Below are 14,483 nucleotides of genomic sequence, written 5' to 3'. Positions count from 1 at the left end.
TGTCACACAAACTACTGACGGAAACAAAAGCATGCGCATTGGTTAGGCCTAAATTGTCGCGTTTTAATCCGTGAGCACTGTACACATTTAAGTACAAAACATAATGGAGAACTGCTGCCACCCCTTCTACATGGATGGTAGCAGTGCGAGTTCTGCGGTATCTGCACCCAACACAGGATGACAGGACAGGAGGGAGCCACCTTAGAATGCAGTATGGAATAAAGGACGATTGTATGTGCACCATGTGTCGTCAATGAAAAAAATAATCTCCAAGTCACATTGTTCATTGCATTTCTGTTAACTTTCGCCAAGAGCTACTTCACCACATTGTCAATGCGTTACCCACAGAATGTGGATTGAGCGTAAATGGAATGCACAGAAATTTCAAAGCTAACAGGGTAGGATAGATTGGAACCTTTGCCACTGTGGCTGTGGTAGATTTAAAAGCACCGCACAGAAACTGTCAGTTACCGTCAGTCTAAAGCCTTATGAATTCTCAGTCTTTTCTTAGTTACGCTGCCAGAACACATGAATGCAGGCGCCATTTCAGTATCAGCCAGCCCATGGGCACAACTATCTTTAATGTGCTGAGCTGTTTTTTCATTGTCACAGCAATTATTCATATGCCTCAACATCTTCATAACTTCAAATCTGATGCCCAAAAGCTGCCCTATGTGTAATGACAGAAATGAAATGCCCTGGATCAATTTCCACAAATCTGGGGACTCTTATTGAGCACCTTAGCTAAGTACATTTGCATTCTCTTGTAATATGCGGAGTATTCAATCCTACAACTTCGTTGCTTAGCAACAGAATGGCACAATGCAAGTGCGGAGGATTCAATCCTACAACTTCGTTGCTTAGCAACAGAATGGCACAATGCAAGTGAGGTACATTTTCAGCGACTGTGAAATGACGTCAGAAAAAATGTACAACAACACGTCTGAAAAGCTGCACGGTCTGCAAACAAAGATCAGAATTTGCAATTCAGTAAAGTCCATAAAGTCAAACAAACCAGCACGTAGAAACCAATACAAACGATTGAAAGGGCACACATTTACACACAAAAGAGAATGAGTTGGATGGAATGAATGTATTAGTGCAAAACCACCCTCCAATGCATTAAAGGCTAACTGCAACAAACTAACTTTGCCTAGATTGGTTATAAATGAAGAGTGATTACTATTGAAGGATGCTAGATTGGTTATAAATGAAGAGTGATTACTATTGAAGGAATCCTGACAAAGCTACAGGTCTCCAACTGCCCAATTTTTCTTTATTAAAAGCTTTTAAACATCTTGACAAACAATGCCAGCAACATGTGGTTTGAGGATATGATACAGCTTCCAAACGGCCTTCAATATCTTCATTGAGCTGCAGTTGCCACCAATTTTGAAGGTCATGCCCTGGAGCTGCACTGGTTAATGTTCCGAGTTTTGCATCATTGCTAATACGCTATGTTTCTTTTTTTTTTAGTTTAGGCATCAAAAACGGTTATTTTTGCAAGGTAACAAATCCACTCTTATTTCGAATGTAAATTTTTGATATGAGGCTGCTCTAAATGTACGATACCTGAAACTAGGCTTTGTAAGTGGCTCAAAATTTCATAGCAGTTGGCCTTTAATGACCGCTAGTGCAATTCATACTCAGCCTTGATAAGAGGAAACGGTACCACCTATTGTCAAGCAAGGACAACCAATAGGTATGCAGATTTCATAACACAAAGGTATCTTTTCCCGCCCAACTAACATCTGGTGATAAGCAATCGGTGAAGCCAGCAGGAAGTGTCTGCACAAATTTACTACGCAAATGTGGTTTGGAAATAGATGATGTATGGACAGTTTCCTCAATGCCAAAAGATAACAAAGATGGTTGTGCACGGAAACTTGTTTACATAAACAAGTGCATGATTCATAGAAAGGCAACTGCATTATAGCAACAAGAAATCAGGTCACCTAAAAAAATAACACCTGCAATACAACCATAAGGCAAAAAGAAAAGCTGCACGCCTAAAGAATGGCCGGTTCAAGCAGTCCTTTCAAAGCATGCTTTTCCCCGTCTAGTACATGCCACTGCATTATACAATTTCGAACTAGGCCCACCATGATATGACTATTAGGTGAAAACTTCCATTCCCTAGGCTTTTAGAAAAGCAAATAAGGAAATACTCTATGCATTAACATGCACAGTACTAGCACAGCCATCCTCAAATAAATGGCCAGCATGCTGGCACATTATGGAGTTTAGGTATAGCATAGCCTGACCACCCTGAATACAAAATAACTCAAGGTGTGCGAGTTTAGCACATGTACATCGCTGATCCTACCGTTTGAGACTAAGCTAAGCTTTATTAGTGCATTATTGCCAAAACTGTACTCTGCGCCAATGATGTAAAATGCATTCCAAAAGCTACACTGTTGCAATGACTCTTACGCTTACCACTGTCGCCCTTTTCACAACTGAAATGTGGCATTCATTACAGCCTCATGGAGCCCTGTGTGTATGTGTTAAACGATGTTAAACGATCCCTGAAACGGCTTTTGTCGTACACCTCGACACAGAGGGTATCTCTCAAGGAATGCTTTCTCAAGAATTTTGTGTCAGTGTACTGTAATAACACATGTAAGAGTGGTTAAACATTACCCTCTCTTCAAGCCTCGGAGTTCCCCATCAAACTTTACACCGTGCAGCCATTGCTATGTCCCACCTCCTTCAAGTGGTGATGCAAGTGTTGTCTACTTTCAGTTGATTTGAACTGTGTGCGTTTCCGCGTCTCTTTCCTACGCAGTTTTTAGCCTGGTTTACATCGAGCAAAACTGAAAGACGAACTGCATGCTGTGGCACTACACACAATGTTCACTGGCGTTTTTCTTTTTTTGTGCTACATAAACCAAAACGAGACGGATGCCACCACGGGCATTTGCCACATGCACGCAATTACAAACTACAAAGTAGCTGTTCCCGCCATTATTTCGGTTTGACAATCACTTCATAACATGAAAACATGTAATACGTATGTCCACGATTTTCTCTATATTCCTTTCAGACGTCACTTTACCCTGGTGATTGAAAACTTACTTTCACCACGTTTCTTGCATCTTTAGAATCACAGAAAGTGTACAGCTACAGAAAAGATTTAAGAATTTCAATTCTTTAGTGAGTTTTGTCAAGTTTACAAAATGTGGACTCCACGCGAAAACTCACTACAGGAACACCAAATATGAGAACATCAACTATTTCGAGTATTGAAAAGCTTGAAAGGCACTTATCCAAGCAAAAACTCACTACAGGAACACCAAATATGAGAACATCAAATATTTCGGGTATTGAAAACTCGGAAAGGCACTTATCCAGCCACTTGATAATTATGCCTGGTGCATGACATTGTTGTCGAAAACAACGAACGACGTGAACCTGCTACATACAACATACTGACACCGAGCAAGAACACCTAACCGTCTACCTTTCCACTCATTTTGCACATGTTATCCAAAAGTGCAGCACAATTGAAATCATAAGTGTTTCAAGATATATGCGACACATTTTAAATATCATGACTTAATCATTACGTTTTCTGTAGATGCACTATCTTTGTGTACACAATTGTGTACACAGCATCTGAAATGAATATTTCAGCCATAAGGTTTCTTTGTAGCTGTCAGCGGGAAAAAAGCGCTGCTGCGAGCTTGTGAATGTGGTGAAATGGGCTATTTATAATGTTTCCGCTACTCTTGAATCTAAAAAAAAGCTAATTAGAGAGAAAGAAAAAAATATACATCCATCAGGAATCTAACCCACACTTTCTGTGTGGGAGGCAGAGACTGTACCACTACGCGAATGTTGAACTCACTATGGCGGCTTTCTGATGGACCTTATGACACGTGAAGCAAGTTCAATTTCCTTAGCGACACTTTTTTTTTTTCCAGATCTCTGCTTGCTAGGAGATTTTTCTGCTATCATTCTGGGCAAATTATATACAAAACTCGGCTCTCTGACAAATGTGGAAGCAGCGGTTACTGCTGAAAGAGCCTTTATTTTCAAAACTGCTTGACCACTGTGTTGACCAAGGAGGTTGGTGCTGACATTGACAATTTTCTACAGCGTGTAGTCGCTGAAGTTTACTCCCTGCACACACCTGCAGTGCAAGATGAGCAAAATACAGTTTATGTTCCTTTTATGTTCCTACCGCCAAAGAAGTCTTCGCTGCTCCTACTTTCATGTGAGAACCTTTCCATGTCCCATGGGCTGCCAAAGCTGTAGCAGACAATTGGCATTCTCAGATGGAAGTGGCCCATTGGTTAGTACAAAAGTCCAGATTTAAAATGTATTACATTTGTGTACTTATTTTTAATGATAAACAAACTGCTATGCATATGTATGTTATTAAAGATAAGCTTAATGCAGCAGCATGTTAGAAGCATCCTCAATGACGCAACGCGGATAGCCAATTGGATAGCTCACCCAATTAAGTCACATGCACCGGCTATGTAGCAGGTGAAGGGACGGCTAACAGATAAGGGGAATGAATGAATGAATAAAACTATTTGAAACAGCTCTTTGTCTGTGCCGTCCACTGCTTCGGAGTGCCGCTGCGATCGGTAGCGATGCATGTTTTTAATACCTTTTAATAAATTACATGCCTAATGCGAAGTGCTTAAATGTGTCACTTAATGATCAGAAGGGCCTACCCCAACGATTCAGTACGTTTTCCCACAATTAACAAAATAGTTTCAGCTAGTGCGCAGCATGACATGTCAAACAAGATACATTGTGCTTCTGAGTACATCCTAAAAACACCCATGGTGCCACCCGTGAGGTAAAAGTAGGATCCTTCATTTTTGGGTTTATTTTATATATATATATATATATATATATATATATATATAGAGAGAGAGAGAGAGAGTTAAAATCGAGTGTTTTTTTTTTAAAGAGGAACGCACTGTATAGATGATTTCGTTTTTGACCAACACACAAGCAGCAGCAAATTTACTTTTTCCGTGACGTTTCGAGTGAGTCTGTAAATAAACTTGCTCAAAACATGTGCTCTTTCACGCACCCCGTCATCATTAAAGACTTCCAAAAAAAAAAGGTTTGGAGACCAACAACAAAGTCTTTGACAAATAGAAATCTTTCAAAAAACTTGATAAACTAGTAATATCGTAGAACAAGCCCCAATTTGAAAAATTTATGGAAAATTTAGCAGAGTCGTACAGATACATCAGGTATGTACCTGTACCACTCAAGGAAGGCCAGCTGAGCTGCTCGCTAGGCAACGTCACTGCTGAGATGTGTCCCAAGAAAACCAACAACACTAGAGAATGGAAGCCTCTTGCAACGCTCCTTGAGGGACGAGGAAAAGGAAAAGCATGCACGAAACATGCGAGCTGAATTGCCAAGTATACAAATGAACACAGGGCCGTGCACAGTAGGCAATGCAGACTATGAAAGTAGCACCATTGTTCAGCATGAACTCCCCACAGTTACATATACAACAGCAAAATGAATACGGAAAAGTCTAGGGGTAGTGCAGAAATAACTCTTGATGAAGACTGAATACTTGGCAGCAGCTAAGGCGCCCGCATTTATCTGATGTCACATGGGATGCCAACTTGCTTGTCTACAAAGTTTCTCCACTGCGGGTCATCTCACAATCTTTTTACAACTTTCTGCATTTAATTGAATTTGTAATCCCACACTTCAGGGATAAAGCCATACTTGTTTATCATTTCGAGACGTGACCAAAAGTCTGCAGCATAATTTACGAACATATTCCGGATGGTAGATAGTCCCTTTAGGTCATTCATTTGCTGTTTTTATAATTAGACTAATCCCTGACACTGGGCTGACAACAATGATGCAGCACTCATCGAAAGAAATCTATGACTAGGAACAGGTGTGTTTGCAGCAGCACATTGACCTAGCCTTTCAAATAGTGCAGGCAATCACTTTGCCGGAGCATTGCTTCTGATACGACAATGAGCACTCAATATAAAAGCTGGGCGATTGTTACCTGCATCTGTCACAAATGTATACAAGACATGCATGCAAGACCTACTGATCATTTGAACAGAAGGGCTATGGTTGCACACCATCCATCTCCCGTACACATGCCTGCCTGTACACACAGAGCACCTTTCGACATCTAAAGCAGGTGCAAAAGTTGATCTAACTAGTGCATCCCTTAACATCCATTAAAACCATTGATGTCTTGAAAGCAACACATACGAATTCCCCTCAAATGCAGCAGTGTTTCTTAGTATAACTGCATTTGTCTATCGGTATTTGAGCCTGTGTGCTAATATACGGGGTGATCATTTTTAAGTTTTACGGAATGTTTAAAAATCACCTGCTGCAGGTAGCATCACAGAGAGGTGAGGACATTACTTGCACGAGAAATCGAAGCAAATATTCAACTAATTTTGAAAAATCATAAATTATCTTAATTACGTTACGGCACGTATGGCAATTAACGAATTGTAGCCGGTGAGTTTGCAAGGTGCATCCACTTGGAACAAATTTCCAGAATGACACCAGATTGGAGATATGCACCATAACACTCGCCATAGAATTGCACTTGTTCCACTTTTTTAAGAAAATGCTTTTTTTACGCATGAAAGCAGAAAAGTGCTGGTAGGCTCATGTATTTTGTCCCGCACTTTAGGAAATATCTTGAAACTGGTTTCATCCTGGAAATTCATTTCAAGTGGATACATCTTGCAAACTAATTGGCTACAATTTGTAAATTGCAAAATGTGCCATAAAGTAATTAAGTTAATTAGAACAATTTTATTAGTTGAATATGTGTTTCAATTCCTCATGTTAACAATGTCCCCGTCTTCGAAGCCACAGACAATTTTTTTTTAATTCCCGAAAACTTAAAGGGACAGACAACTGCTGAGAACATGAATTGATGGAAAGATCGTCTATTGGCTAGAACGGGCCCTGTTTTTTCTCTTTAAACATGTACTTATATTTTTAATTCTTCACTAAAAGTCACGAAGAATGACCTTTGGTGCCCCACATGACCTACTACTAGTGTACGCGGTTCCTGGAACGCAGTAACATTCTTTCCAAGTTTTTTTCCAACTTACAATGTGCAGATAAGTCTTTGTAGTGAGTAGAAAAGTGGCGCTGCCTTCGTCTTCGATAAGTTGGCTTGGCTCGTATATCAACAGAATAACGACGCTGGGGGCCAGCCAGCCATGATGTAGGCGTGTACTTGGGAAAAAACGCGGTACAACTATAAGAAAGGTGGTCTGTACAACAAAGCAAACTTATTGTACCAGTCTATTTACGCTTTAAAAGTGGTTGGAAAGGTGACAATATAGGTGGTTAACCACAGCTGCACTCCCTCCAGTGAAAGCAGGACGATGGGCGCCTTTCGCAATTTGCAAGGTGGGCTATCTGCATCGCTATCACTTCTCAGCGTTGCTGGAGGAGGGACTTATTTTTGTACAGGCTGATCAGATCAAAAAATTCTGCTTACAAAATATCCATGCGCTTTTGGAAGTAACCGCTGCAGGTGTAAACACTACCGAGGGCGAGCTTTTCGTTAAGCCATAAAAAACTGGGTATATAAAAATCGGTTGTCAGTCCCTTTAAAAATGATCACACCATAGGACGATGTTAAAATGATTACAATAGTACGACTGTGTGGTGGCGGCTGCAGCGTCAACAACAGTAATCAAGTGGTGCAAATTCACCAAGGACTGAAGCAGGGACGTCCTCTGTCTCCATTATTGTTCATGCTTTATGTTAATGGCATAGAAAGACTACTGGAAAACTGTCAAGCTATTTTTTTAAATTCCATAAAACATAATTATCACGCCATATGTAACCAAATTTTTCATTAACACGTAGGGTTGCATACTGTGTTATGTTACATTTTTCTGGAGTCGTTTTCCAGAACAAGCAAATGCAGAATGCGTCTTCATATGCAAACGTCATGAGTGAATGGGTTACAGAATGGAACTCGAACCTGGATCATACAGTGCAATGTCACATCAACACCTCTTCTTTAGGGTGAATGGGCCACATGTGTTTCACATGATGTACCTCATCTATGCAAACAATGAAAGTAGCCATGACGACAACCTAGAGGATAAAATGTGACCAACTGTAGTTCATTAACACACTGAAAGCGTGGTACAAGAGCATATTTGCATAGGTGAATTACCTGCTGCTATTGCCAGTGATTGAACCCAAAGCCACCTTTTCTGCAGCAAAGTTCTATACCCATTCATTAAGGCACCACGACAGGTGTGCCATGTTGTAGATACATGGGTTGATCAGGGATGCGTTTATAGCCCATGTTTATGTGACCCATTTTCTCACGGTACTTCAACTGTGACAGATGCACCTCATTTATTTATGTCCTCAATGACGCATTAAGTTTGTTAATATATAACACCAGTTTTACGGCACGTCAGAACAGGAACAAGACAGGCGTGGTGCTCAACTGAGAATTTGTTTTTCTGAGGGCAGGTTTAACTAAACTTCGCAATAGGGAAAGTAAAGAAAACACAGCGATGAAACAAACCACAAAAGATTATGAGGTACTTGATGAACAGGCCATGCTGACACACCTCACAACATTTTGATACATCTAGCATCTCGATAATCTCTCTTTCAGGCATGTCTTTGGCAAGCTCCACAACCAAGTTATCAGTCTCACTTTCAGGTATACATTCACATTTGCATAACATGACGTCTGATACAATGCATGCCTAGAGTGGTGACTGTTCTGCCCGCTGTCTTAGCCAATCAGTATCCACCCCCCTAGAAGTGATACCCCAAAATAAATCGACCAAATGATCGACCAAAAATAAATACTGCTTCCTGTAGGCCCCGGCTAAGAGCTAATTCCTTTCCCAGAATAAATTAAACAACCAGCGTGATGTTTTGCAGTTTGTGCTAATTTGATGTTCTTTATTCAGTTTTCATGGTGTCAAATGTGTGTACATACGAGGTGTGTTCAAAAAGAAACCAAACTTTTGAAATAGCGCGCCAACCAGCAGAGGGAACGCACTGCGGCTACTGAGCGCATGTAGCGGCAGGTTTAGACAACAAACTGCCATTTGCCGCGTTTTGCTCTGACCGTTAGTTGGCGAGCTACAGCCGCTAAAGTGAGCACATGAACAAGTTAGCTTGTTCTTCGGATTGGTGCAAAAGTGGCAATGAAGGAATTGGAAGAACATTTGTTGGAAAGCATTTGTTCGAATACTGATCTGTATTGGTCTTGTCCACCTGTCCACAAAGCCGCTGCAGCTGTAGGCTATGAAAACTTTTTTGAACTCGTGTAAGTGTGTTTTTCCTACTCTGAGTCACTACTGGGCAAAAAGCGACCTGTATGGCATTGAACTCATTCGCCAAATTATTAGCCGTGACTGCTTTTTCCTGCTTCTGAGGTTCTGGCATTTTGCAGACAATGCTTGCAGAGTCGCAGGATCGTGTCTTTAAGATCCGACCTCCGATAGAAATTGAACCAGAATTTTGCCACTGTGCTTGAGCGGGGAAAGGAGGTTGTGATCGACGAAACAATGGTGCCGTGGCGTGATCGACTTTCGTTCAGACGGTATATTCCAGGAAAAGTCATTAAATACGAAGTCAAGCTCTTCAAGGCATGTACAAAAGATGGTTACACACTAAATATCAACGTTTACGCCGGAAAGTCTGATCGACAAGTTGGCGTCGGACACGCCAAAGATGTATGTTTGAAACTCATGCAAAATTATAAGGGAGTCGGGCGCACGCTGTACGTAGACAACTCCTACACGAGCTTGCCGCTCGCTCTTCGCCTTCTAAAAGAAGACACTTTCATTTGCGGCACAGTTCGCTCAACAAGGAAAGGGCTGCCAAAAGAAGTCTCCGAAGCAAAGGTTGCGCAAGGCAGTGTGACCGGACTTCGGTCCAAAGATGGAGTGAAGCTACTGAAGTGGATGGACAAGAGGCCCGTTCTGATGCTCACATCTGTCGCCAAACATGAAGCAACTTTGGTGGACAGCGACAAGAAAACAAGGGACGGCGCACCAATCCCGAAACCTCAGGCCGTTCTCGATTACAACGCAGCAAAAAAAGGCATGGAATATAGCGACCAAATGGCATCTTACTACAGCTGCCTTAGAAAAGGACTGAAGTGGTACGGGAAGGTAGCCGTTGAGTTGCTTGTCGGAAGTACCATCGTAAATGCGTGGAACATTCGTGGCATGCTTGAAGGAATGTCTACGCCAATTATAAAATTTCGAGAAGAGCTGGCTCGTTCCCTGTTCGGCCCTCGTCAAGACAAGATCGAAAAAAGTCGTGGGAGAAAGTGTGTCCACACGCTCGAAAAAACTGGTGGGTCGGCACGCAACACTCGACGGCGCTGCACTGGCTGCTATGCGGCCATCAGTACCAGCAGCAGCCCAAACGACGCTAGGGTGAGGGGGAGAAAAGTGACCACTTTCTGTGGAGAATGCCCTGGCAAGCCATTCATGTGTTTGTCGTGCTTTAATTCTAAGCACAAGTAAGCTGAGATGCAAGCTACCTTCAACTGCCAATACGAGTACGATATACACTTCAAACATGGTTAATATTCCTACTAAATTTTAACTTTTATCTACCTAATAAATATTTCTATCACAGGAACTGACTTTATGTGTTTCCTGGTGGCAAGCACTTTGTATTTCAACATAGATTCATGCGAAAAAGGCAGAAAACAGCTTTGCATCTTTCAAATAAACGCGCCAAAAGCCCACTACAAAGGTGGCAGCGCCATCTCGGAGCAATAGAAAGAGGCATAGCTGCGCGTCCCGCCGGTGGGTCACAACGCACCTAAAGCCAGACCTAAAATAAGCATGCCGCAGTGACCATGTTAACAGATGACCAGTACTTTTAAGCCACTGGCATTTGAAGCTGATACTAGCCTCAGCACACACTGTGCAGTATCTGGTCTCTGTGATAAGTATCTCAAGGTGTCATTATCAGTTGTTTGCCTTGACACTGAGAGATAACGAGGCAATACATCTAAAAACAGGATGCCTAGCTGATTGAGCCTAGTGAGCAATGCTTCAAGACCATGCACTAGGCCCAGCTTATTCAGCAGCCATGCTCCCTTCACTAAATGTCCAAAATATTTTATGCCTTCCATGTCACATGTCAGTGAAACCCAAACATTTTGTATATTTGGTTATGGAAAAGCCATACCCATAGCCTAATATGCAGAGAAACACTGTTTAACGTTTTTCGATGTCATTAGTTCAGTTTGAAAATGTTTTTCCTGATGCCATGTAATAAAACAAACTTCCAGAAAATGATTCCAGAGCATTAGACAGCCTGTGCTAAATATCTGGTAAGGATTTACAGACACTAGTGGCAAATGAATGTTGCAAATATATGCTGCATAAAAAATATACTACTTCGGATACATATTGCTTATAGGTGCACATATATCAGAGAATGAATTGTGAAAAGTGATTAGGGCTACTATAACCGAAGGATATTATAACGTAAGGATATTTCTATCATCCACCCCTGACGATCGGCCAATTGTGCTTATCTGATAACATAAGTGGAATGTCACTCAGACAACTGGTGAAGCATAAAAAGGAAAATTACTGGAACACAATTGGTCCATTAAGCTGGCCTATATCTTGTGAATCACATCAGCACAAATACTGCATGTCACCAATGTAGTGGCATTAAAACTCGTCATTATGCACTTGACACTTATGTGCGAGCGTGGCACAAGTACCAGAAGCCTTAATGCATGCCTGACAAATGACAGTACATGTCACAGAACCTCTGGGAAACCTATGTCCAGTGCACGACCTGACGCAACCAACAACTTGTAAACGTTAACTTCCTGCCACAGCAGCAGCACAGCTGCTTGGCACATTGTTTTCGAGTGTGTCATGCGATAGCAAAAGAACAAGCCATTCCTGAGCGATGTCAAATAGTTGTACGAGCAGTCTAGACGACGAAACGTGCCCAGAGAGTCCCCCTATAAGAACAACCACATGTGTTCTCGTCTAATACCATGCCTACTGTTATTGCTCCAGGCAACGCAACGATTCACTGAAAAGTTGAAACATATTGAACAATTGAGATGATGCTATTCTATGCATATTTCTTGAAAGGGGCCAAATTTAATGTGTTATAAACACCGGTGGTAACTTGCAACACAGCAAATATTCAGAAGGCAAATCAAACTTTTGTTTACGCTGTTCTAATAGTGGTCCACACCAAGGAAAAAGAAGTGCAGTTTAACGTGTATCAGCCTGTCAATACAAAACCTTTCAACCGCGTTGCTCGCGAGATATGACAGGCTCGATCTGTCGGGTGCGTTTGTGCAAACGAGGACGACTAGGAGGGCGTTAAATCAAGGGTGCTAGGCGCGACATCGCGCAGGAAGTGCGTCCCATCACAATGAGGCGAACGTGGTTGCACCACTCTCCACACAAACAGAGAAGGCGCCGATTCTCGCGGCGGCATTGAGGAATGTAACTACGAAAGGCGCACGCTACCGTTTCGACAAATGTCCTTGGCAGAGACGATTGTTCCCGCGTAGTTATTACCAATTGGGGACCTCGTTTAGCACCGGGGGCGAAGCGCATAGACCGCTAGCCGAAAAGAAAAGGTGCCAGCGCACAGCTTATCACAGTCAATATTATTGGTGCCTGTCAGAAAAGTGCAGGACTGCATTCCTTGTCAAACACAAAGGGCCGATTTCACATGCTCTCTCGCACCTACCGTCGACGAGGTTGGCACCAAGTCCGCAGATCTTGGCGCAACACCAGCAGCGCAGTTCTTACGACCCACGAGGGAGCGTGCCTACGGAGGCAAATTTTGCGCGCCAATACGCCGTTAATGCGACGCGAGGCCGTCAGCTGTTTCCTCCACTAGCAAAACAAGAGCGGCCCGATAGGTTCAACAATCGTCGCGGTCACTTGGCACGCGCAATTGGAGAACACACAAGGCGTCGCAACGACTTGACGGGCTCGTGGGGGGAGGTCGACAGCGACACGGATCAACTAGCTATTTTGTTTAGGCGACGGGTCCAATGAACCAGGCGCCACAGAACGTTCGGTGCGTTTCGCCGTCCCTACTCTTCGCACCGCGCTCGCACAACGCGCTTCGGAAAGTGGAGGGGGGGCCGAGTGGGCCAGAGCGAGGAAAACCTCACGTCGATGTGCGCCGACAAATTCAACTCGATGCCTACCTGCGAACGGCTGCCCGCACATCCCAGGCACTGCGACCGCGTTCGCGACCGAGGCGCGAGCGCGAGTCGGGACTCCGGGCTCCCGGACCGCACGCGTGACGGCTTTTCTCGGCGATGTATTAGGCCTAACCGTCTTGACCGACGGCTCCGGCCCTTTACGATGCGGGCCCAGCGTGGCAAGCAGCGCGCGGGCTCAAGCCCCGGGCTCGTACACGGGAAGCAGCGCACTCCGGCGAGCCGCACACAGCGTGCATCGCCACGGCAGCCGGCAAACAATGACTTCTCGCGCGAGCACAAGTGCACAGAGGTCGCCATTATACCGAACTTGAGTGGACGCTGTTTATTCCGGGGCGCCCGCTGACTTGCAAAAAGGACGCCTCTACTGACCTTGCCACGCAGAAGAATGCAACCACTTTTCGTTTCCGCGGTGCTCTGTTGTGTTCAAATCACACGCAGGCGCTCATGGCAGCGATGGGGAGAAAACGGCGACAAGCACACACCACCACCAACACGATTACCATGAACGGCGAGAGCAGCACACAACTATGGGTTACAAACGAGGCGCACAAGTTTCCGCCGGCAGGAGGCAGCCAGGCAGCTTCCCGCGAATAGCCCGGCGCAATGCCCGGCGTGTGTGTTGATTCGTGAATGCGAACGCCCCGTCCTCTAGCGAATAACTTCTCAGTTTCAACCAGTTTCAGTTTCGCTGTCACTGACGAATTTGGTATCGGTATTTCGGTATTAATTTGACGAGTTCTGTGTCCTACTCAATGTTTAGCAAAACTCATAGCCAGATTTTGCCGCACACCTATGATAGTTTTAGACTGCATCAAGACATTTGATTAATTTTACCATCAGCTGCCGTTCTAAATTTAAAAACAGCGCCACGAAACGGGACAAGAAAGGAATCAGACACAGTAGAGTGAGCAGCTGTTGTTTACGAGTTCTATGTCTGAAGCCGACTCAGCCTATGTACGAAGTACGGGTCACTCGTCATGATCTACGCGACCGGTTTCCGAGCCACAAGCGTTCTGCGAGGCAACCAAGCAACGTCGAGCTTTCCATACAGAGGAAAATGAAATGAATCCAAGCAGTAGTGAAATCATGTTTGCTCTGCAGATTTATACGACTATATAAGAATATTTATTGTATCCATTCCCATCACAGTTGCATATCCAGCCTGCATAAGCAACATTGCTTGCGTGCGAGCCTGGGCGGTCGGCAGGTAGTACTAATACGTGTACGTGCACAACGGATTAATAAAACGCAAAAAAAATATGCATAA

At 43.5% G+C, this 14,483-nt stretch overlaps 1 protein-coding gene across 1 annotated transcript in view; it reads right to left on the bottom strand.

Moving 5' to 3' along the window:
* Positions 1-13,762, bottom strand: part of LOC119431651 (E3 ubiquitin-protein ligase HUWE1-like) — a 179,786-nt gene extending 166,024 nt beyond the window's left edge. Inside the window, exon 1 of the mRNA XM_049657964.1 lies at positions 13,586-13,762. The gene's annotated coding sequence lies outside the window, so the exon portion shown is untranslated. The remainder of the gene's footprint in view (positions 1-13,585) is intronic.
* Positions 13,763-14,483: the final 721 nt, after the last annotated feature.

This window comes from Dermacentor silvarum, chromosome 10 (genome assembly GCF_013339745.2).
Source record: "Dermacentor silvarum isolate Dsil-2018 chromosome 10, BIME_Dsil_1.4, whole genome shotgun sequence".
In the NCBI taxonomy this organism is placed as follows: domain Eukaryota; kingdom Metazoa; phylum Arthropoda; class Arachnida; order Ixodida; family Ixodidae; genus Dermacentor; species Dermacentor silvarum.
The sequence above is the reverse complement of the archived record's forward strand: the minus strand, read 5'-3'. Positions and strand labels throughout refer to the sequence as shown.